The sequence below is a fragment of the Mobula hypostoma genome, chromosome 3, assembly GCF_963921235.1.
Source record: "Mobula hypostoma chromosome 3, sMobHyp1.1, whole genome shotgun sequence".
Taxonomy (NCBI): Eukaryota; Metazoa; Chordata; class Chondrichthyes; order Myliobatiformes; family Myliobatidae; genus Mobula; species Mobula hypostoma.
This window is the reverse complement of record NC_086099.1, coordinates 211613876-211640231: the sequence shown is the minus strand read 5'-3', so window position 1 is coordinate 211640231 and position 26356 is coordinate 211613876. Positions and strand designations below refer to the sequence as shown.

The window sequence follows — 26356 nt, the reverse complement described above, 5'->3', positions numbered from 1 at the left end:
TAATTCTGTAAAGTCTGGCACTTTCAGGATAGATTCGCTGTATGAAACGTGGAGGGTGAAATCAGTCATAGAAAGCTCCTCAAGACTTCACTGTTACTTTTGAAACTTATCTCGACAATTCAAACCCGTTAACTTATTGCAATAAATGGAACTAATGTCCAGACACGATGACATGAGACACGGACTCCATAAGACTGAACATCATCATTCCCAGAATTCCCTGCCAGGTCACATGTTATGATCTATAACTTCAAAACATTAAACTCATTCAAAGGAAGACACGAGAGTCAGAAATGCAGGTCTAACTTCGAGTTTACTTTAAGCAAGGCACGCATGAATCACCTGGTAGCATGATGACGTATGCAATTCACGTATTTATACATATTACCCATAATGAATTATTTTAAACAAGGAAGAATGCATAATCAACAATATATTTACAGGATTACTGAAATATTACTTAAATATTAAACACACAACAGTCAGGACCCTGACTAAATTACGTTTCAATGGGTTAGCCGCTGCTTCAGAATCAGGTTTATTATTACTGATACATGTCGTGATTTTTGTTTTGTTTTGTAGCAGCTATACAGTGGAATACGTAAACATACTATAAGTTACAATAAGAAATATTTTACAAATGTAAATCGGTGGTACCAGAAGAGAGCAAAATTGTGAGGATTCATGGACCATTCAGAAATCTGATGGTGAAGGGAAAGAAGCCGGTCCTGAAATGTCGAGCATGTGCCTTCCATCTTGCTTGTGACAGCATCCTACTGCACCAACTCCACTGGCCAAAGCATGAACGCGTGTGCTGGCTGGTTGAGGGATGAACGCTGACTGTTGGCCTTCTGCGTAGCTGTCTGCAGTAGCAAAGCTGTCTAGAGAATGGGCCAGTGTTCAGAGTCCAGGATTATTGATCAAGTATAGGCACGAGAGACGACAGATGCTGGAATGTGGACCAACAATTGTGACAATATGAGGAACTCAGTGGGTCGATCAGCATCTGTGAGGTGGAACAGTGAAAATTCCTTCTCCCACACAGATGTTGCTCAGCCTGCTGAGTTCCTTGAGCAGTTAGTTTGTTGGTCTTTGATCTTGTAGATCTGGGGTTCCCAACCTTTTTTTATGCCATAGACCAATACCACTAAGCAAGGAGTCTGTTGACCCCCAGGTTGGGAACCCCTGTTGCAGATGTTTGTTCAAACTTCAGCAGAGTTGCTGTGGAGGCTAAATTCATGCAGTTAGATAAATCTAGAGTTTTTTTAATATAAATAATACCATAAGACCATAAGACATTGGAACAGAATTAGGCCATTTGAGCAATCGAGTCTGCTCTGCCATTCAATCATGGCTGATCCTTTTTCTCCCGCTCCTCAGCCCCACTCCTCAACATTCTCCCCATAACCTTTGATGCCCTGGCCAATCAAGAACCTATCAATCTCCACATTAAATACACCCAACGACCTGGCCTCCACAGCTGCCTGTGATAACAAATTCCACAAATTCACCTTCCTCTTGCGAAAGAAATTTCTCCACATCTCCGTTTTGAAAGGACAGCCCTCTATCCTGAGGCTGTGCCCTCTTGTCCTAGACTCCCCCACCATGGGAAACATCCTTTACACATCCACTCTGTCTAGGCCTTTCAACATTCAAAAGGTTTCAATGAGATCCCCCCCACATCCTTCTAAATTCCAGTGAGTACAGACCCAGAGCTATCAAACATTCCTCGTATGATAACTCTTTCATTTCCAGAATCAACCTTGTGAACCTCCTCTGAACCCTTTCTAATGCCAGCAGATCTTTTCTTAGATAAGGGGCCCAAAACTGTTCACGATACTCAAGGTGAGGCCTCACCAGTGCCTTATAAAGCCTCAGCATCACATCCCTGCTCTTATATTCTAGACCTCTTGAAATGAATGCTAACATTGCATTTACCTTCCTCACCACCGATTCTAACTGTAACTTAACGTTTAGGGTGTTCTGCACAAGGACTTCCAAGTCCCTTTGCATCTTAGATTTTTGGATTTTCTCCCCATTTAGAAAATAGTCTGCACATTTATTTTTTTACCAAAGTGCATGACCATGCATTTTCCAACATTGTATTTCATTTACCACTTTCTTGCCCATTCTCCAAATCTGTCTTTCTGCAGCCTGTTTCCTCAACACTACCTGCCCCTCCGCCAATCTTCGTATCTAACCTGGCAATAAAGCTACCTATGCCATCATCTAAATCATTGATATACAGCATAAAATAAGCGGTCCCAACACCGATCCCTGTGGAAATAAGGGCAGCACATTCACGTAGTATTTAGCACAATTACTTTATGGCACCAGCTATCACCAACTGGTGTTCAATTCCCTCCACTGTCTTTAAGGAGTCTATGCATTCTCCCCATGACGCTGTGGGTTTCCTCCAAGTGCTCTGGTTTCCTCTGACATTCTAAAGGCACATGGGTTGGGGTTAGTAAGTTGTGGGGTGCTATATTGGTGGCATGAGCTTGGTGATACTTGTGGGCTGCCCCCATAACCCTGGCTAATTTGATGCAAACGATGCATTTCACTGTATATGTCGATGTACATGTAACAAGTAAGTCTAATCTTGAATTTTCAGAATAACCTAATATTTGTGATAGGGAGACAGGGTCGAGATATGTCTCTACCAAAGGAGATGGAAGGCTAGCCTGTCGGTCACCTTTGGGCAAGGTGTAGATGGTTGTATGAGCAGCTGGTGCATATCACAAGTCCTGGTTATGTGATCACTGACACCAGGGAGACAATCTCCCGAGTATTGCTAATGACCATCTTGTGAAGACACTGCCTGGAAGAAGACAATGGCAAATCACTTCTGTAGGTCAGTTTGCCAAGAACCATTATGATCAGGACCATTATTGCCAAGTTATATGACACAGCATATAATGATGATGGTGATGAGTATTTGTAATGGCAGAATAGTCATGCTGCGGGTCATACAACTGCCGCTCAGCTCCAGCAACCCAGCTCAGTTCTTATCTCCAATACCATCTGAGCGAGTGTGACTGCACGGGTTTCCCCCGCTGCTCCTCTTTCCTCCCACATCCCAATGATGTGTGATGTGCTGGGTTAAATGATGACTCGAAAATGCACCTAGTGGGTAGTGGAAGAATCAGAGTGTTGTGACTGGCAGGAATGTGGGAATGGGATTGGTAGAATTGCTCCGACATCTGCCATAGACCCGATGGGACAAGTGGCTTCATTCTACATCGCAAAGAAATATAAAGCAAATACATCGATACAGTAAGGGGCAGCACTGCGACACAGCGTTAGCACAACACTATTACAGCATCAGCTATTAGATCGGGTTCAATTCCTATCGCTCTCTGCAGGAGTTTGTACATTCTCCCAGTGACCACGTGGGCTTCCTCCGGGTGCTCTGATTTCCATAAGAGACAGTAGCAGAATACGGCCATTCGGCCCACCGAGCCTGCTCCGCCATTTTGTCATGGTTGATTTATTATCCCTCTCAACCCCACTCTCCTGCCTTTCTCCGTGACCTTTATAATGCTTACTAATCTAGAATCTATCAATTTCCTCCCACATTCAAAAGAAGTAAGGTTAGAGTTAGTGAGATGTGGGCATGCTGTGTTTGCACCAGATGTGTAGCAACACTTGCAGGCTGCCCAGCTCAATCCTCACTGATTTGATTTGACACACATGACACATTCTGCTGGATGTTTTGATATACGTGTCATCAATAAAGCTAACCTTTTTCTTTTCTTTTAAAATATATAAATTTATATGATGATGAAAATGCCGGATTGTAAAAGATTTAATTATCCATGTCAAAGATCCCTTGTCAGAATTGGAGAGAGAAAGCATTGCAGAGAACTTGAGGAGGGATGGAGAGGACAAAGGAGATTCCTCTGATGAGACCAGTGTTTAAGTTTAAATTTAGGCTATGTGGTCAATGTGTAAGAACGACATTAGCGAGAGAGAGATGATCTGAAAATAATCATATGAAAGGTTATGAGGATGGATAGTAAGTGAGAACACAGATGGAGGTACGTAAAGTACAAAATTCACACCTTTGTTCACCTTTCGCCTAATTTGTTGACTTTGACTATGTTGCCCAGTGAGGTCGTCCCATCTGCACACACTTGGCCCGTAGACCTCTAAACCTTCCCTCTCGATGTACAGTATTTATCCAGACAGCTTTTAAATATTGCTTAATACACCTGTCCCAATCCATCATTTCTGGCAGCTCATTTCAAGTATGTACTATCAATCTAAAGGGAAAATTCAGAAGTTAACTCAATGATAAGTTGAGTGAGAAGTATTCACTCATTCCAACAACTCAAACAGAACTTCAGCACCAGCCGGAATGAAAAGAGACTGAATGAAGCTAACAAGCAATGAGTAAATGAGAGGGATGGAAGAATCCTGAATCCTGAAAGACCAATTAATTACCAGAAATGTGCCTGAAGATTGGATATCAGCCTCCTTCTTAAGCTAGTTCTGTTTTGCGCAGTTCTTTTGTTTACTTACTTAAGTGTCATTGCAAACAGCCCAAAACGATATATCTGTTCCAATTATTCAGCAGATAATTGGCAATGGGCTGATTCTCGCTGGACCCAGCAAGCTGGCTGAAGTCACTGCGTATAATTCCTGCGCTCAGCTGGTCAGTCCACAAAGTCTGCCTGGGCCGTCAACCTCCCCACTTAAGTTGATTGAACGCTAATCACATTTTACTCTCCCCATACTCCCATCAGCATCGAGATTCTACCACTCACTGATACACTAGGGGCCAGTGAACCTACCAACCTGTACATTCCTGGGACGTGGGAAGAAACCGGAGCACCCAGAGGAAGGACATAGAAAACTTGTATGTACAGTACTCAAGACTGGCATTGAACCCAAGTTGCTGACAATGTGCCAGATACTTTTTAGAGTTTTATTTATTGAGCTATAGCATGCAACAGGCCCTTTCAGTCCTTTGAGCCACAGTGCCCAGCAATCCCCTAATTTAATCCTCACCTAATCACGGGACAAAGACCAATTAACCTAACAACAGGTTCGTCTTTGGACTGTGGGAGGAAACCAGAGCACCTGGAGGAAACCCATGCAGTCACGGTGAGAACGTACAGGCAGTGACGGGAATTGAACCCGGGCCGCTGGTACTGTAAAGCGTCGTGCTAACCACTATGCTACCGTGCCGCCCCAGACATGGGAAGGCACACTTGCAGAGGGGAGGTGGCATGGTAGTGTGGTGGCTAGTATAATGCTGTATTGCATCAGCAACTGAGGTTTAATTCCCACTGCTGTCTGTAAGGAATTCTCCTCATGACTGCATGGGGTTCCTCCAGGTGCTGTGGTTTTCGATCCCATTCCAAAGAGTTGGTAAGGGTTAGTGGGTCGTAGACATGCTATGTTAGTGCTGGACGCGTGGCAACACTTGCAGATTGACCCAAGCACGTCCACAGACTGTGTTGGTCATCTTCGCAAACAATGCATTATTTCACTGTATGTTTTGATGTGCACATGACAAATAAAACTAATCTGGGAGAAATTATGGTATATGGGAAGGATTAAAGATAGGATTCGTATCGGTTTAGTGTAAATGAGTGTTCTGATTGGCAGAGACCCAGTGAGCTGAAAGGTATACTTCCAAGCTGAATTTCTCCATGATTCAATGACTTAAATAATTAAAAGTATTAAACTTAAGGTGATTAGTTATATGCATTCTCCTTTGCTCTTTATGAGCAGGTGTAGAATCCCCAAGGTAATCAGTGGAAATTTCAGACTGGGGCAGAGTGCAGTAATAACTTCCCGAGTGAAACTGGATTCTATGTGGAGCATAGGGAGACAATCGCCAAAGCATAGAAGGCCACTGAGTGATTGCTGCTAGACGGGATGGGTACCTGATGGTCAGGACTGACATGATGGACCGAAGGGTTGGCTTCTATGCAGTGTGACTCCGTGAGATGCAGGGCCTACTGCTGCTCATGAAGTGACTCACAGTGCGCACTGCGTGCATGATGGTCTGAGCCAATCAGAGCCTCTTCCGTGAACTCTGTCGACAATTGTTGCTGCCCCTGTAAAGCAGCCAGCGTGCGTAGTTAAAGAGCCCAACCCAACCCCCCAGACATTCTGTCTCTTCTCTTCAGAAGATACAAAAGCATGAAAGCTCTTCAGGCTCAAGCACAATTACTCCCCAGTCATAAGACCGTTAAATAGTTCCCTTGTATGATATATTAGACTCTTGACCACATAATCTATCTCATTATGATCTTGCACTTTATCATTGACCTGCACTGCACTTTGTAGCTGTTCCACTTTATTCTGCATTGTTACTATTTTACTTTCTCTACCTCAATACAATGTTGACTATATGAAGAGTGTGCAAGACAAGCTTTTCTCTGTATCTTGGACAATAATAAACTATTGCTAATTGCACTTCACTGCCTCAGCTTGCAACTTGGCCCGGATTAAGCGAGGGGACAGGTGCACACCTAGGAGTGTTTTCGTCTGCACCCACCTGCCTGAAAATCAGTGAGATGTGCCAGAACTATGAAGTCAGAGGAAGTGCTCATGGGTTCATGGGCTGTTCAGAAATCTGACGGTAGAGAGGAAGAAGCTGTTCTGAAAACATGGGGTTAAATCTTCACACTCCTGTACGTCCTCCTGATTGTAGTAATCTATTTAACCCTAACCTAACCATAGGACAATTTACAATGACTAATTAATCCACTATGTCTTTGGACCATGATAGAAAACCAGAGCACCATGGGTTCATAGGGAGGACATTGGAATCGAACACTGAATTATACCTCCCTCAGAAGTAATACCTTCGCGCTAATCATTCCCAGGTGGTGAGGGTCCTTAATGATGCTACCTTCTTGAGTCAAATCAAGTCAAGTTTATTGTCATTTAACTCTATAAATGTATACCATCAAATGAGGTCAACATTTCTCCGAACCGGGGTGTAAAGCACTGTAGTGCACATAACACACATATAAACACACAATAACTTCAGAAAGTAGGGATAAAATCTACAGATAAATAAAGTAAAATGCATAAATTAAATATTGTGAAGTATAGAACAGATTAACCAGTGACGTAGCAGGGAGTTCAGAAGCCTAACGGTCTGAGGGAAGAAACTGTTTCTTTTCCTGACCATTCTTGTTTTTATGCATCAGAATCTTGTGCCTGATGTTAGAAAGTCAAAAAGGATGCTGGATGAATGGGTTTGATCCATCCAGCGTTCTCTTTGTAACATCCATATAACTGCAACACCTCTAAATTAAGAAGTAAGAGGTTTAGAGGGAATATTTCCTGCTGGAGTGTGGTCAGAGTTCGGAATGCACTTTCTGAGCAGGTGATAAAGGTAGAGGCTTTCAACTCAAATCACCAAGGATTGGTAGGCTATAGATCAAATAAGTGGAATTGGTGTGGGTGGTTACTTGATAGTCAGCATTGACAAGATGAGCCAAAGGGCCTTTTTTGTGCTGCCTGCCTCTCTGAGAATGCTACTGAATTGGTACCCAGTCCAATATTACATCAATGAAGAGATTATCAATTGTTGCACCTGTTTCTGTTAGTGGCTTGACAGATACATTGAGTTAATATTGCCACAGAGCTGGAGCAATATGCATTAATAAATGCCACAAAAGTCTCTCAGGGATTAACTTTTATGGCCGGTCCAAAATAAGCGACCAGACGTAACCAAACAGGTTGTAGCTGCAGGTCATTCCATGGAACTGAGCGATCCAGCTTTTAATATTGGTTTATCTCCATGAAGTTCCATTAAATTTAGCTTCCCTGTGTACAAGTTATAGCTTTTACTATCTTATACTTTTAATAACTCCCAAGTAAACACATAAACATCATTTGGAAATAGAAAATTCAGTTGGAAACTGAATTTTTAATTATAATTGTTAGAATGTTTTCACGTGCGTGGTAATCAATAATGGTTTATTGTTATTCACCAAGTCGGTTCCATTTATTCTTAAGCACGACTCTGACTTTCTATTGTAATTGTACTCAGAAATGGTCGATATATAGGGCTGAGAAATATCAGCTCCACATTCTGCATTTAAATTGCAATTTCCTCTGTAATTTGATCAGATAAACACCAAGGACTATTGTGGACTAGAGTAGTTACAGTCTGATCTTTATGAGATGGTACGATATATGTTCATGGGGGAGAGCTGATAGACTAGACTCAGCCAGTTGCATCATGGCCAAAACCCTCCCCACCATCGAGGACATCGTCAAAAAACAGTGTCTCAGGAAGGACCCTCACCATCTGGGACATGTCCTTTTCTCATTACTACCACTGGGGAGGAGATACAGGACCCTGAAGATCCACATTCAACATTTTAGGAATAGCTTCTTCTCCTCTGCCATCAGAGCAGCCCATGAACAATGAAAGAAGGTAACAAATCTGTTCGGCTCAGGTTCATCCTTTACGTGCTGGCTCCAAGTCTCACAAAATGACTTCTGAATACACTCATCAACCCATTATAAGAAGGATGTGGAGATTGTGGAGAGGGTGCAAAGGAGATTTGCCAGGATGCTGCCGGGATTAGAGGCTGGACAAACTTGGGTTGTTATCTCTGGAATGGCTGAGGGGAGACCAAGTTTATAAAAAAATGAGAGGCATGGATCAAGTAGAGAGCTTGTATATTTTTCTCAGATTCATTTATCACATGTACATTGAAACATAGAGTGAAATATGGTGTATGAGCCATCTCTGCCCTTGGGGGGAACAATACTCCTGGCTATCCATACAATCTATGCCTCTTATCATCTTGCACACCTTGATCAAGTCCCTTTCATCTTCCTTCATTCCAAAGGGTAAAGCTCGAGCTCGCTCAACTTTCCCACAAGAGATATTCTCTAATCCAGGCAGCATGCTGCTAAATCTCTTCTGTACTCTCTAAAGCTTCCACATCCTTCCTATAATGAGGTGACACAATACTCCAGTGTGGTCTAACCACAGTTTCATAAACCTGCAACTTTAACTCACAGCTCACATTACCTACACACGGAAACATTCTCTGCATCCTGCCGATCAAAGCCTTTCAGAATTTTAATGACCTGTGTGAGGTCACTCCTCAGCCTTTTCTCAGGAGAAAAGAAATCCAGTTTGTTCATCCTTTCCTGATGCATTTACCCTTGATTTTCAGATATTATCTTTGCAAATCTTACCTGTACAATCATTAGTGCCTTAGCATTCTGTTTAAAGGTGGCAACCAGGAAAGCCAATCAGTGTGGTCTAACCAAACTTCAAATTCAGGTTCAGCATAATTTTCCTGCTTTTTATTTCAGTGCGTCTAGAAATCAATCCCAAGTTGTCCTTTCATGGGCTTGGTGACGTGCAGTACAACATTTTGTCCTGATGAAGGGTCTCAGCCCGAAATGTCAACTGTTTACATTCTTGATAGATGCTGCCTGACCTGTTGTATTGCTCAAAATATCCAGCATCCATTCTGTGCAACACTTAGCGACTGGTGCATTTGGTCTGTGAGATATCTTTGTTCCTCTCCCCCAATCAGACTTAACCCTTGCCAGTACTGAGTAACATCTGTATTCTTCTGCCAAAATGTACCATTGCATATTTATCAATATTGAACTTCATTTGCTAATTATTTCAAAGTTCAAAGTAAATTTATTATCAAAGTACATATATGGCACCATATACAACCTTGAGGTTCATTTCCCTGCAGGCATATTCAATAAATCCGTAAAATAATAACCGTAACACAATCAATGAAAGACCGCACCAATTTGGGCGTTCAACCAGTGTGCAAAAGGCTATAAACTGTGCAAATACAAAAAGAAATAAATAATAATAATAAATAAATAAGCAATAAATATTGAGAACTGGCTGTTCTGTAAGTTTATTACTGCCCACCTACATTCTGTTAACCCTGCCTCCCTCATTAATGACTGCTCCCATGTTTCCTGCCCCCAGTTTGATGTTATAGAGTAGAGGTTCCCAGTCTGGGGTCCACGACATAAAAAAAGGTTGGGAACCCCTGTTGTAGAGCACGAAAACAGGCCATTCAGCCCACCATATCCGCATCAGCTGATAGGCCCCCGTTAATATCAATCGCATCTTCTAGCTCTTGATCCATAGCTTTCCACGCCTAGTCAATTCAGAATCAGAATCAGGTCATGAAATTTACTGCTTTGTGGCAGCAGCAGAATGGATGTCATAAAAAATTGCTGTGGGTTAAAAACGTAGATGAATACATTGAGCAAAAGCAGAATAGTGAAGTAGTGTTCATGGGTTTATGGACCATTCAGAAATATGAAGGGAGAGGGGAAGATATTGCTCTTAAAGTTTTGAATGTGGATCTTTGGCTTCCCGTACCTCCCACACCACCCCTAAAGAGAAGAGGATGTGTCCCAGATGGTGATTGACCTTCATGATGGATGCTAACTTCCTGAGGCGTTGAAGACGTCCTCAAAGATGAAGATGTCTTCAACTGCCTGGGTGGATACACCTTAGATCCTGTCCGGGACGCTGCTTTCACCACTCTCTCAGGCCGCAATTTCCAGTTAGTTGCTGCACTCTGACTGAGAAAGATCAAAAATGATGATTCAGATTCTAGAGTTTAAATTATTTATGAAATTTATAAATGGCTGTGGCCCCATTCCTAGTGCTCCGGAACACCACCGCCCACAATCTACTGTGGCCATTGTCTCAATTCTTTTGTCCTCAAACCAAATGGTAATCTATTTTGTTACTAATTCTGTGACTGTACATTCTCTGACCTTATATTGAAAGGTGTCATTTCAATGGCCCTTTGAACATCTAAGCAAATTATAATCACTGAATTAAGACTGTCATCTCTTTATTGTCCTCTTAAGAAATTCAATAACATTGGTCCAGCAATATTTGAAATTCACGCAAAATATTCATTATTATACATCTCAGCTCTGGATATTGTACTATTCTAGGAAAGGACTTATTATTTTTCCAGCCACTGATCTTAAACTGAAAAGCAAAAACCCGCAGGTGGTTAAAATTTGAAATATAAAAAAAAACAGAAAATGCTAGAAATACTTGGCGTGCCTAGCAGCATCTGTGGAGAAACAGAGTTAAGAACATAGAACATGACAGCACAGTACAGGCCCTTCAGTCCACAATGTTGTGACAATCTTTCAACCTATTCTATGATCAATTTAATCTTACCTTCCCATGCAGCCCTCCATTTATCTATCATCCATGCCTCTCTCTGAGAATCACTTAAATGTCCCTATAGAGCCTTTCATCAGACCGATGATGATTCTAATGAAACAATATTGACCTGATCTCCCTGCTTATATTAAGATGGCTAGTCTATAACTCTCAGGATGTGTATGATTGCATTTTTTAAATATCATATTACATCAGCCACCTGTCAGTCTTCAACCACTAGACCTTTGAAGAACAAGTTATTTAATGTGCAAGCATGCCCTTTGCTGTTCTATCCTTGAAATCTTTTACGAAACAAGGATGTCATTCATCTGGACCAGGAGTTTTATCCTTTACAAGTTTGATTAAATTACTTAAAAAATCACATATTTTTCTACTTTAAATGCGCTCATTTCGTTATTCATCTAAACATCTAGCATCCTGCCCTCTGGAATGCCCTTGAAACCTTTCCACCTCCCCTTTTTGTATGAAGAAACTCCTCAAACTCTGCTTTTTCCACTGGGTTTTTAGTCATTATCCAAATGAGTATTTTTTTTTACAGTTCCCATGATGTGTGCACTGCAGATAGTAGTTATTGCCTATTCCTAATTTCCCTTAGGAAGGTGTTGTGAACTGTGTTCTTGATCCCCTGCAGTCCACGCACTCAGACGGTGTTTTTGGAGTCAGCGTTTAATCCCATAATTTTGATGAAATTTGATCCTTCAAAACATTAGATTTATTTGTCACATACACATCTGAACGTACAGTGGTACGCACTGTTTGCATCCATGACCAATGCAGCTGAAAATGCACAAGTGTCACTATTCTTCCACTGCCAACATAGCATGCCCACGATTTACAAAGGCTATCTAACCCGTATGTTTTTGAAATGTGGTAAGAAACCCGCACGGTCACAGGGAGAATGTAGAAACTCGATACAGACAGCCGCATGAATTAACTTTCCCATTCCTGGCGTTGTAAGGCCTTACGCCGGCTACGATGCCACCATGCTGTGCTGATTTTTCCCATCAGGATGCTTTGTCCAGGTGCCTGCTGGTTCATCTTTCCAGATTTAGGAGACAGTATCAGAATCAGATTTAATATCACTGGCATATATAGTGAAATTTGTTAACTTCTCTTGCCTCAAGGAAGCCTGTCTTGATGTAGGGGGTCAACCACCCCTTTGCTGCTTTGTTTTTCAATTCAGATTCCAGCATCTGCAGTCTCTTGAACCTCAAAGAAGCCTTGCTGTGTAGTACATATTGTAGTTGCTGATAAGTGAATGACTAGAGTGGGGGACGAGCCAGCAATTATGCAGATTGCTTCCTTTTGAGTGACATTGTTCTCAGAGATGGTCTCATCCAATCAAGTCGAGAATATTGCATCTCTTTAATATTGAGGTAAATTGGTTTAAGTTTGTTGATTATTGTTAGATCTTATGGCGTACAGTCAAAAATTTGTCCTGCATACTATTGGATTGCTGTTTATCTTCTGATCCTTAGGGTTCTTCTGGGAGTCAGGAATGATGAGCAGTCTTAATTCCAAGATTTCAGTTTATTTTAGAGTACAAACAAACATACAAATACTAAGCAAACTAAATAAACAATGCGAAGAGGTGAATGGATGCAAAGTGAAAAGATAGGGAAGAAGCCATGATGGTGTTTCTGAAAAATCCATCACCTTTATAGATCAGATAAGAAAAATTCCATAGATAGGAAATAGAGTAGCTAATTGGCTACATAATTAAAACAATTGCATTATGTGGGTAATGTGTTAATACTTAGCCAATGAAAAATGAGAAAGGTGATAAACCGTTACTTTAGCAGCTATACTGCTTTCTGCCAGTGAGTGTGAAAAATACACGGGTTTGTTAAAAAGTACAAGTCTTATAAAAAGGGTTATTAAAAAAGTGATTTCCAACAATACCATTGATACAGATAAGTAGATTACAACAGTGCGATGAGGTGGTATAAAACATTAACATAGCGCAGAATAAAGTGTTGCAGTTAGAGAGAAAGTGCAGCACAGTTATAAATTAAGAAACAAACTCCAAACAAGGTAAACTATCAGGTCAAAAGTCTATCTTTTCATACTAGGGAACCATTCACTAGTCTTACAATACTGGGCAAGAGTACATTTATATAGCTAGGGTGCCTAAGACTTTTGCAGAGAACTGTATTTGTCAATGTGGAGCGGAGAGCAAGTTTGTAAATCTGTCAGGAGCAAGGGATGTTGGGAATGGTGAGGGCGGAGCGCTGCAGGAGGGATGTGGGACAGGTGCAGAGAAGGAGTGCCAGAGACGAGGTGTGGTGTGTGTGCAGTTACACCCAGCCCTGAAACACCAGGCAACGTCAGTTGATCATTACAGAATGTCTCTCTGGTGCCTCCCCTATTCCCTTCCCATTCCCCCGACTATGATTCCCCTCCCCCTGCCCCCTTCTCACTCTCATTCCACAATAGAGGCCCATACCATCATCACTCACGTATGTCATAAAATTTGTTTTTTTTTGTGGCAGTATAGTGCAGTACATAAAATTACTACAGTACGCTGCAAAAGTCTTAGATGCCCCAGCTATATATGTGTGCCTAAGACACCTGCACAGTACTGTATAACAGTGTTATACAGCTGTCCTTGAACGTGGTTTCAGGATTTTGTACATTCTGCCCCATTGGAGGGGCGAGAAGAAAGAATGTCCGAGGTTGGTGGGGTCTTTGAATATGCTGGCTACTTTACGGAGGTAGCGAGAAGGGTGGTCTTTGGAGGGGAGGCAGGTTTCCATGATGTATCCACTCTCTGCAGTTTCTTATGATCACAGGAGGAGCAGTTGCCATACTAAGTCATTATGCATCTGGAGAGGATGATTTTTATGATGCATCAGTAAAAGCTGGAAAGGGTCAACAAGGACATGCTTAGAGTAGGGAGTGGATCTCCTGGATTGTGCATGATTTCCATTTGCGAACAGTCGGATAGTCCTCCTTGGTACGCAGTCCTCAAAACACTTGCTGGTAAAGTCTGTGATGGCGGTGACATACTCACTAACTGGCTGCCGAGTCTCTGGACACAGAACAGTCTATCAGTTCAAAGCAGTCATGTGGAAGCTTACCTATTTCCTTAAACCAGCACTGTATGACTTTTTGTACCAGATCCTTGCACTTCAGGCACTGTCTGTAGCCAAAGTGTGGGTGGATGTTGGCTCAGTGGGCATCTTTGGTGGTTGTGTCGCAATGGCAAAGGGTGTGTTTGGGTCCCTGGTGGGACAGGTGGTATTTTGGTAACACACTCTTGGAAGCTGGCCTGGTTGAAGACACCAACAATGATGAAGAAGGTCTCAGAATATCCCACTTCAAGGTTATTGACCTTGAGAGCAGTGTATTGAGTGCAGGCTTCAGATCTGTCTGAGGTGGGATGTAGACTGCCATCAGGATAACTGAAATGAACTCCAGTGGCAGGTAGTGTGGGATACACTTCACCATTAGATATTTCAAGTTAGATGAGCAGGGTTGTCTCATCTGAGCACCATGAGGTGTTGATTAGGAAGCAGACCTGTCCACCTCTTAAATTTCCCGAGGTCGCCTGGTAGATTGTGGAAGGACTTACAGGACTAGGTGTAAAGTTGTATTTGATAACCTCCCTGTCATTCTTCTTGGATTGTTTTCCTACAAGTGATCGTCATATCATAAGACCAAAAGACATAGGATCAGAATTAGGCCATTCAGCCCATTGAGTACTCTGCCATTCCATCATGGCTGATTTACTAATCTTCTCAACCACATTCTCCTGCCTTCTCCCCCTAACCTTTGACACCCTTATTAATCAAGAACATTTTTACCCCTGCTTTAAATATACCCAATTACTTGGTCTCCACAGCCATCTGTGTCAATGAATTCCACAGATTCACCACACTCTGGCTAACGAAATTCCTCCTCATCTCTGTTCTAAAGGGACATCTTTGTATCCTGCAGCTGTTCCCTCTGGTCCTAGACTCCCCCACTATAGGAAATGTCCACGTCCGCTCTATCAAAACCTTTCAGTAGGATTCAATTCAAATATTGTAACATTACTACCCATTTTTCAATCAAAATGCACATTCAGTTTCATGATCAGCAAACAAAGTCCTTGTCATTCTGGCATGAACAGAGGCCACTCGGATGTCCAGCCATTTACCTGCCACCCATCTCACTGTTCTCCCTGTAGCACTGCCAATTATCAGATGATTGTCTCCCTGTCCACCTCCTTAAAGACAATGAGTTCCAGCTCACAGCATGAGGAAGTCCTCCCTTATATCCCGCTGTAAATTTTGTCCACATCTTTATTTATGTACCCAGGGGCCCTCATATCATCACTTAACGTAACAGATTTCCTTCATCTTACTAAAACTTGTACTAAACTTGTACATTTCTATCAAATTTCCCCTCACCTTTTCCTGCTCCAAGGAAAACAATCCCAGCTTCTCCCACACCAGGCACAGTATGGAACTATTGGAGGCGAGCAGGATTAGTATAGAGAGACACAAGAGATTTCGCTGATGTTGGAAATCCAGAGTAACACATAAAAAATTCTGCAGGAACTCAGCAGGCTGTATAGCCTCAATGGAAAGGAATAAAGAGTCCACGTTCCAGGCCCTTAATCGGGACTGGAAAGGAAGGGGGAAGGGAGAATAAAGCCAGAATAAGATTGTGGGTGGAGGGGAAATGATACGAGCTAGAAGGTGATATGTGAAGCCAGGTGAGGGAGAAGGTAGGTATAGGCACGATGATTGGTATGGAGGCATTCAGCCAAAAGGCATGTTTAACTCTTGGATTCTATGTCCAAGACAGCACCGCTGACATATGGTGATGTTGTGTTGACAGCTCACAAAGTTACTAGATACTCTGGTAGATATACAGTAGTGCTGAATTGTGATTGCTGCACTCTGCCGCCTGTAATTTCCCTTTTAAGGGCGTACTTTTGAACGGATTAATTGATCTAGCACTTCTGTGATCTCCTGGGGAATTTGGAAAACTAGACTCTCGCGAGTGCAGGTACAGCAGGAGTGGCTATCGCAGGGGGTGGACACGGCGTTGAGGCCTGAGCGGAAGACGAACCCATGATCGGTTCCACTACTAAGATTAAAATCGTCGAGGGTGAGAGCAGATAGTGAACAGCTGCTCGGCACCATCTGCCTGTGTTTGACCGGACTCCCTCTTTTCTCGCTACTACTACCGGGCAGAAGGGGCAGGAGTCCTGGGTCCAACACCGCCAGGCTTGGGAGCAGTTGCTGCCCTGCAGCTTTTGGGCTCCTGGACCGGTCTCACTCACCTCAGCACTGAAGGGGCTTCACAGTGGCACACCCTTTTCAGGGTCTCTGCAGTTCATGGTCCATGTGTTTTGTTCACGTTTTTTTACCATCTGTACGACCTGTTCTCGTTTGTAAATTGGACGTGTGGTGGTTTTGTTGTAGGTGTTTTTTAGTGAATTCTATTATGTTTCTTTGCTTTGTGACTACCTACAAGTAGTTGAATCCCAAGGTTGTATATGTTAAACATACTTTGATCATAAATTGAATTTAGAACTTCATAGCTACAGTTCCTCATTCCAGAAAACATTCTGATTAATCTAGTCTGCACCTTTTCAAATGACTTCTCATCCTTCCTAAAATTCTGAACCAGATGTAATAATCTAAATGCGGCTTAATTAGATCTTTATAAAGGTTCTGATTAACGTCCTTTCTTTTGTAATCAATACACCAATTTATGAAGCCTAGGATCCAATAAGCTTTCCTAATTCCCCTCTCAATTTGTCCTGTCACCTGCAAATATCTATGAACAGCTTGGCCTCACTGTTCCTGCATGTTCTTTAGAACTGTACTGTGTTGTATAATGCTTCTTGTCATCCCTTCTGCCAAAGTGCATCACATCTCTCTTTTATTTAATTTATTTATTTAGAGATACAGAGCAGAATGGGACCTTCCACTGAGCCGTGCCACGCAGCAATCCACCAATTTAACCCTAGCCTAATCACAGGTTAATGTACAATGACCAATTAACTTCTAACTGGTATGTCTTTGGACTGTGGCATGAAACCAGAGCACCCTCCTAGAGGAAGCCCACACATACAGGGGAAGAATATACAAACTTTCTTACAGAGGCCGCTGGAATTGAACTCTGAACTCCAACACCCCAAGCTGTAATAGCGTCACACGAACTGCTATGTTATCATGGCGTCCATCTCTTCTCTGTACTAAACTTTACTTTGTCTGCTCATTTTGCCAGCGTATCTATATTCTATGTCAGTGGACTTGTACCATCCTCATTGTTTGGAGCACATCTAAGTTTGGTACCTTTAGCAAATTTTGATGTTTTACTTTAAGTTCAATGTCCAAGTCATCGAGATAGCAAAAACAAAAGTCACAGTGGTGATTGGCACTGGTACTCGGTAGCACTAATGAACAACAAACCAAGGGAAAAACTGCTTACCGTGAATCGATGTCTTAATGCAGCATTTGGACACACAAATTGCTGGAGGAACTCAGCAGGCCAGGGAGCATCTGTGGAAAGGAATAAAGTGCCCATGTTTTGGGCTGAGACCCTTCATCAGGACTGGAAAGGAAAGGGGAAGAAGTCAGAATAAGAAGGTGAGAAGGAGTACAAGCTAGAAGGTGAGAGATGAAGTCAGGTGAGGTGGAAGGTAGGTAGATGGGGGAGGAGATGATACGAGAATCTGGGAGGTGATAGGTGGGAAAAGAGGTAAAAGAGAAATCCAATAGGAGAAGAGAGTGGACCATGGGAGAAAGGAAAGGAGGAGGAGCAACAGAGGGATGTGATAGGCAGATGAGAAAAGAAGAGGTAACAGGGGAGCCAGAATGGGGAATGGAAGAAGAGAGAAGAGGTGGGGAGGAGACATAACCGGAAGTTAGAAAATCAATGTTCATGCTGTGAGGTTGGAGGCTACCTACACGGAATACAAGATGTTGCTCCTCCAACCTGAGAGCGGCCTCAATGTTACAGTCAGAATGGGAATGGATATTGAGTTCCAGCATTTGCACAACCTTTTATGTTTCTGACCTAAAGGTCAACAATTCCTTTTCTCCCTGCTTGACACGCTGTGTTCCTGAAGCAGCTTGCTTCCTGCTCTAGGTTGCAACATCTGCAGCCTAGCAAACTTTTCACCAAGGTGACACTATTTCACAAGCCTCCATTTTGTTAACCAACCATTATGTCTAGCCTTTTCTTACAATATACTGTACCTAAATGACATCATTGACCTTCACTGTTATGTCAACAACCAGTCCAGTTAGGTCAGTCAAGTAAAATCTGCCTTTTACAACTTAGTCCTGTCTTCCCACAATCAACGGCGGCCTTGAAAAACACAGAAATCAACAGCACATTACAGGTCCTTTGGCCCATAATGTTATGCTGAACATGTAACCTACTCCAGAAACTGCCTGGAATTTCCCTACAGCATAGCCCTCTATTTTTCTAAGCTCCACGTACCTGTCCAAGAGTCTCTTAAAAGACCCTATTGTATTCACCTCCACCACCGTCACTGGCAGCACATTCCACTCACCCACCACTCTCTGTGTGAAAAACTTACCCCTGACTTCCCCCTTGTACCTACTTCCAAGCACCTTAAAACTATGCTCCCTTGTGTGAGCCATTTCAGCCCTGGGAAAAAGCCTCTGGCTATCCACACGATCAATGCCTCTCATCATCTTATACACCTCTATCAGGTCACCTCTCATCCTCCGTTGCTCCAAGGAGAAAAGGCCGAGTTCACTCAACCTATTCTCATAAGGCACGCTCTCCAAGCCAGATGACAGCCTTGTAAATCTCCTCTGCACTCTATGTATCCATATCCTTCTTGTAGTGTGGTAAGTAGAACTGAACACAATACTCTAAGTGGGGTCTAACTAAGGTCTTGTTATTTTTGTGTCTATTATGTTTTTCTCTGGTTGTTAATTCTAGGACTTTGCTCACCGTTAACGTTAAACTGACACCCTGCGTTTGTGAAGAATGTCCTCACATCCTTTCTTCAATACGTGCACCATATTGCCACTTTCCATTCCTCTCGCACCTGCCCAGAATCTAGGGGGCAGTAAATGGATTGTGGCAATTGTAGCTGCTTATCCCATCTCTGCTCCCTCCAGCAACCTGCCATGTAAAATATACAGAACAATTGGCTTAAACATTCTAGCATAGAGAGCCTTTTGTCATAACTAGCAATTTTTATGCAATCCATTACCCGCTCCATCTCCTATCATTCTTTATTAACACTTCTGCAAAGCACTTACTGAGTATTTTAGCTCTGACCTGCACCTTTAAGCATACATCACCCTCTTTGTCCTTAATTGATCCAATTTCTCCTTTAGTATTAATATTCTTACAGGATTTTGGGGGATTCCTTTTTCATTTGCCGTTGTATTCTCATATTCTTTCTGTGCTGATCTTATTTTTCTTTTCCCCTCATTGTATAATACTGTTAGAATTTCAAAGCAAGGAGGTATTGCTGAGGCTTTAAAACCATTGGTCAGAATGTATTTGGAATACTGCAAGCAATTTGGAGCCCGGTATCTTTAAGGATAAATATGCTGGCCCTGGAGAGGGTCCAGAGAAGGTTCACAAGAATGATCCCAGCAATGAAGGGCTTAATATACAAAGGGTGTTAGATGTCCCTGGGCCTGTACTTGGTAGAGTTGAGAAGGATGAGGGGGATATTCACTGAAACTTTAGATACTGAAGGCCTGGATAGACTGGATGTGATGTTTCCATTGACAGGGGAATCTAGGGTCAAATGGTACACACTTAGGATAAAGAAAATCTCTTCAAAACTGTGGTGACGTGGAATTTCTTCAACTAGAGGGTAGTGAAGAAATTCAAGTTTGTTGCTATGGAGAACTGAGGCCAAACCATTGGGTGTATTCAAGGCAGAGATTGTTAGGTTCTTGACTGATAAAGGTTAAGGGTTATGGGGGGAAGGCAGAAGAATGGGGTTAAAATTCAGCCATATTAGAATATAGAAGAATATAATAGAAATTAATGCAACCTAAGTTGGTTCCATCGTATTCTCTGTCTCCCTCATCATCCAGAGTGTTGCTCCACCATTCACTTGCCCTGTGGGAATCTACCTAACCTCTACCTGCAATACCTTCTTCTTGAAGATCTACCATTGTTCTGCAACAGAGATTCCTGTCAACCTTCAGTTGTGCTCCCTCCACCTCCCCGTCTGAATATCGACATTAGGAAGAAGAAAAAGAATTTCAAGTTGAGGAGAAGAGTTGTTTAAATTGTGGCACAAGCAGTTCTTTCCCAAATGATTTTTTAAAAAATTTATACACACCAACACAAAGGGAATGCAGAAAGAATACTAACAAAGCAGAACTCCTGGCAGAAGCGGGGAACCCCTGTTCACACAGCTTCATTGATCTGCTGCTGGTATCTGTGGGCACCATCCCAGAATGCCATGCAGTTACTAGCATTATAGCTCCTACAAAATAATAGAATATTTCTCATTTCCCGTTGAGTCAGGCCATCCTATAAATAGAAACCTCTGCAACTATGTTCCATTCTAATTGTGTGGTGCCTTCAGCAGTACTTTTAAGTGTGAAAAACAACAAAAAAAAACAACAGAAAACTCATTAGGATTGCAGTATTTCAGCTGTGCAATCCTGAAAGAGTTAAACTCTGCAACGGCAGCCGATAAGGCAGCATATTGGCAGTGTCCCTTCAGTAACATTCAATGCCAGCATCAACTGGTTCAGTTTAAATGGGTTAATGGCCATTTTAAATAAAAGACAATTGAAAACTCCTTGTTTTCTAAATTACTTGGGTGCATATTAAATAAAAGCAAATTAGGTTTGGTCCACGTGTCCCTCCTATGGACAACATTGTGCAGAGTGAAAGAGACATTCAGGAGCAGATCTCCGAATTTGAACCAGCGAAGATGGTATGGGTGAAGATGGCCGCTAGTCAGATGATTTAATACAAGTGGACAAGGTACAGAAGGATAGATCCCAATGGAGGAATCCCAATGAGGGGCAAAAAATGATTGGCATAGTGATCATGCTGGGGGAATTGGAACTGGTTTATTATTGTTGCATATCAAGGTACAGTAAAAAGCTTGTCTAGTTCATACAAATTAATTAATTACGGTGTGTTGAGGTAGTACAAGGTAAAACAATAAGTGAATGCAGAATAAAGTGTAACCGTTACAGAAAAGGGGCAATTTAGGGGGACAAAAAGGAGCAGGATCATAGCAAAGTAGATTGTGAGGTCAAGTCCACTTTATTGTATTAGGAGATTGTTCAATGGTTGTATAACAGTGAGATAGTGCCCTTTAGCTTGCTGGTACAGGCTTTCAGGCTTTTGAATCTACAGCCCACTGGAGTGGTTGAAGAGAGTCTTTGATTATGCTGGTTGTTCTACTGAGGCAGCGCAAAGCAAAGACATAGGCCAAGGAGAGGAGACTGGTTTTTGCACGTGCCTCGTTTGTGTTTCCTGCATCTTATTTGTCAATCTGAAGAACTGTAATGGACATCACTGAAGGGAAAGAACTTACAGAAACCATACTTTACAAGCAAGAGGTAGACAAGGCCACACTTAACATTTCCGAAGACCACGGTGACAGCAGACCATTTGCACACAGCAGAAGTCCTGGAGAAGCAAACGCTCTGAGCTGCGCGATGTGGCTTTTGAGGTTCAGCTTTCACTTAACTTGCATAGAACATAGAACAAAGAACAGTAAAGGCCCTTCAGCCCAAGATGTTATGCTGACCTTTTATCCTACTATAAAATCAACCTAATGCTTCTCTCCCCCACAGCCTTCCATTTTCCCATGGAAGTTGTTCTGTTGATTCAAATAATTTTAGGGTATTAAGTACCTTTGGTGATATGCCTTCTGGATCATTATACTTACCAGCAAGTTGGGTCATATTGTTTTTCCCAGAAACTGTGATCCACATGAGATAATAGGCCACCATGGAAACTCCCAAAATACCCCAGGGATAGGCCAGAATGTGATCTGCCTCACACAGCACCAAGCTGTGCTATCCTTGTTTGGGCAATTTTCTCTGGGTGCTTTAAGGGAACAAGCCGAAAATTTCAGTCCATGTTCTACCTTGCCTTCCAGCAATCTCTGAATGGTTAACTAATGGCATATTGCCTTAATTACTGACTGAACAATCTTCATAACTCTGCTGAGGAACCTCACAAAATGATTCAGCACATAGCAGTGCTCTTTAAAATGCATTGACCAACTTTACATACACCAGTACAGAAATCTACCTATTTTTGTCTGGTGTAGCCATATTGTGAACTTTGCTTTACATTTATTTTTACTTGGAAGAAAACTTGCTCTGCTCAGATTATGCTGATTCTAATTGTTAATACACTGGTGTGTCGAGGGATGGTTGGGGTTCCAATGATTGGTAGCCTAGCAGTTAGTGCGACACTATTACAGCTTATTGTGCTCCAGAGTTCGGAGGTCAATTTGGTGCTCTTCTGTAAGCCGTCTCTGTATGACCTCCCCATGGAATGTGTGGGTTCCCTGGTCTCCTCCTATAGTCCAAACCCGTGATAGGTTAGGGTTAATCGGGATTGTAGGGCTGTTGGGGAAACATGGCTCAAAGGGCAGAAGGGCCTATTCCATGCTGTGTTGGATAATAAATAAACAAATTTGATTCGATCCTGCAAAATTCATCCACTTCCCATTACCAACTCAGATGAATGCCCATGGAGGAAAAAGGTGGAGGGATAATCTATGGAATATATGGAAGAGCTTGTAACATTCTATACTGAAGAAGGTACATAATAGTCATAGTCATAGTCATACTTTATTGATCCAGAGGGAAATTGGTTTTGTTAAGTTGCACCATAAATAATTAAATAGTAATAAAACCATACATAATTAAATAGTATTATGTAAATTATGCCAGGAAGTAAGTCCAGGACCAGCCTATTGGCTCAGGGTGTCTGACCCTCCAAGAGAGGAGTTGTAAAGTTTGATGGCCACAGGCAGGAATGACTTCCTATGATGCTCTGTGTTGCACCTCGGTGGAATGAGTCTCTGGCTGAATGTACTCCTGTGCCCAACCAGTACATTATGTAATAAAGAGGCCAATGAGGGTATGCTTGTGGTCTTCTGCTGTTGCAGCCCATCTACTTCAAGGTTTGGTGTGTTGTATATTCAGAGATGTTCTTTTGCACGCCACTGTTGTAACAAACGGTTATTTGAGTTACTGTGGCCTTTCTGTAAGATTGAACCAGTCTGGCCATTCCCCTCTGAACAAGGCATTTTTGCCCACACATCTGCTGATCAGTGGATTTTTTTTTTGTTTTCTGCACCATTCTCTGTAAACTCTACAGACTCTCTACACTAGAAAGAGTACAGAGAAAATGTTCAAGGATGTGGCAGGACTGGAGGACCTGAGTTATAAGGAAAGATTGAATAGGTTAGGACTTTATTCCTTGCAACAGAGGAGAATGAGGGGAGATTTGACAAAGGTCTCTGAAATTATGAGAGGTATAGATAGGATAAATGCAAGTAGGACTCTTCCTCTTAAGGTTGGATGGAGCTACAACTAGAGGCTATGGGTTAAAGATGAAAAGTGAGAAGTTTAAGGGGAGCATGAGGGGAAACTCATACGGTTGTGAGAGTGTGGAATGAGCTGCCAGCACAAGTGGTGCATGTGAGCTCGATTTCAATGTTTAAGAGAAGTTTGGATAGGTACCTGGATGTTAGGGGTATGGAGGGCTATGGTCCTGGCGCAAATTGATGGGAGTAGGTAGTTTAAATGGTTTGGCATAGACTAGATGGACCAAAAGGCCTGCTTCTGTGCTGTACTTTTCCATGATTCTATGACGGTCATGCGTGAAAATTCAGAGATGAGCAATTTCTGAGATACTCAAACCACCCTGTCCGTCACCAACAATCATTCCACGGTCAAAGTCACTCAGATCACGTTTCTTCCCCATTCCGATGTTTAGTCTGAACAACAACTGAACCTCTTGACCATGTTTGCGTGCTTTTATGCATTGAGTTGCTGCCAAATGATTGGCTGGTTAGATATTTGCATTAACGAGCAGGGGTAAAGGTGTACCTAATAAAGTGGCCACTGAGTGTGTTTGTAAAATAAATAAATTGTAATAATATACCGTCTTTCACATCCTCAGAATTTCTTGGAGTAACTTATAGCAAGTCAACTATTTCTAAATTGTGATTACTATTGTAATACGGGGAAGTATGACGAAATAGTGACCAGTCTTCTCCAAGCACAGAATACCCTTTGCTCACACAGATCTACACCATACTTTGTAAAAGACTGAACAGAATTGTCCTTCTTTCGAAGTTCCTTTCCTCTCTGTACCCAAGACCAATGTGTGGCTAAGTGCTCTTGCCTGATACATACATCAGCCATGTTGTCACTCTTTGTCTCTCTATACAACACTCTCACATGCAACACATTCTACTGTGCAAACTTACACATACACAAGGGCGCACAAGTGCATGCTTTTGTGCTGACAAGCCCAACACACAGACAGATGGAGAAGCTCACAGATGCACACAGGACAGACAAGTATACAAGCTGGGACAGACAGACAGACAGACACACACACACACACACACACTCACTCTGTCACACACACGCACGCACTCCCTCTCATACATACACACACTCTCTCTCACACATACATACACACTCTCTCACACATACACACACACTCTCTCACACATACACACACGCTCCCACACACACACACACACACACTCTCACACATACATACACACACACTCTCACATGCATACACTCTCACACATACATACACACTCTCTCACACATACACACACACTCTCTGACACATACACGCACACTCTCACACATACACACAGTCTCACACTCTCACACATATGCACACTCTCTCACACACATACACACACTCTCACACACACACTCTCTCACACATACACACACACACTCTCTCACACACACACACACACTCTCACACATACACACACACTTTCTCACATACACACACACTCTCTCACATACATACACACACACACTCTTTCTCACACATACACACTCTCTCACACATACACACACACTCTCTGACACATACACGCACACTCTCACACATACACACACACTCTCTCTCACACATACACACAGTCTCACACTCACACATATGCACACTCTCTCACACACATACACACACTCTCACACACACACTCTCACACACACACTCTCTCACATACACACACTCTCTCACATACATACACACACACACACTCTTTCTCACACTCTCACATACATACACACACTCTCACACATACACACACACTCATACACATTCTCTCACACGCACGCACCCTCTCACACGCACACACCCCCGCCCTCTCACACGCACATTCAGATACACACACACACAATCTCTCTCTCTGTCTCTCACACACACACACACACACACACACACACGTGCAGGCACACAAAGATTCTCTCTCAGGCATATACACAACCTCTCATACGCACACAGAGAACCTCTCTCATTCACACACACACACACACAGTAATTGATAAACCCATGGGCAGGTACACTTACATGTAAGTATTTGCACACATAGGCTTCTAGACAAGCACAGAAACAGGGATATAGAAGGTTGCAAATGCACAATACCAGTTAATTTAAAATTTACAGATACGCAGGCCGATTCATACTGAAAGAGACAGAAATGTATGTGCATCTAGACACTAAAATGCAAACAAACACAATGACAAATTTGTCTATAAACTGATTAGCATAGTGACATGCTCGGCCAAACAGATATACAATTAAACGGACACACACGTTCTGACCAGAGAAGTAGACAGATGCCACATTCAGACAGTCACAAATACACAGACACACAAACTCCCAGACGTAAATGCAAACATAAAAGCTGAAAGAAGCAAACACACTCCTGCACGAGGATACAAAACACAATACAGTACTGAATACGCACACAGATGCACAGGAATACACAGGCAGGCACATATACACAACCTCCTGCACTAACGCAGCGATATTGAGTTTGACATACAAGCTTTTTGTGGTACATTAATTACCTGGAGCACAGACCTTAGGGAGGTCCTACCTGCCACAAGCCCTTCCGTCAGAATCGTTTCACACGTGAGCAGAGGCAGTGTCTTATGAGTGCCGGCAAGACTCCTTCCTCCCTCC

General features: G+C 42.4%; 1 protein-coding gene and 1 long non-coding RNA gene across 6 annotated transcripts in view; one reads left to right on the top strand and one right to left on the bottom strand.

Annotated features, from left to right (window-relative positions):
• dpp6a (dipeptidyl-peptidase 6a) overlaps positions 1-26356 on the top strand; it is a 1586533-nt gene that overhangs the window by 860027 nt on the left and 700150 nt on the right. The gene's annotated exons all lie outside the window — the stretch shown is intronic.
• LOC134344515 (uncharacterized) lies at positions 301-26342 on the bottom strand. 2 transcript variants are annotated; one of them, XR_010017452.1, is made up of 4 exons: positions 26242-26342; positions 19121-19294; positions 17621-17743; positions 301-881 (listed from the first exon to the last, which is right to left on the bottom strand). It is a non-coding gene; the product is annotated as an uncharacterized LOC134344515 (long non-coding RNA). The 2 variants fall into 2 exon arrangements; XR_010017453.1 differs by having other exon boundaries at positions 26255-26336.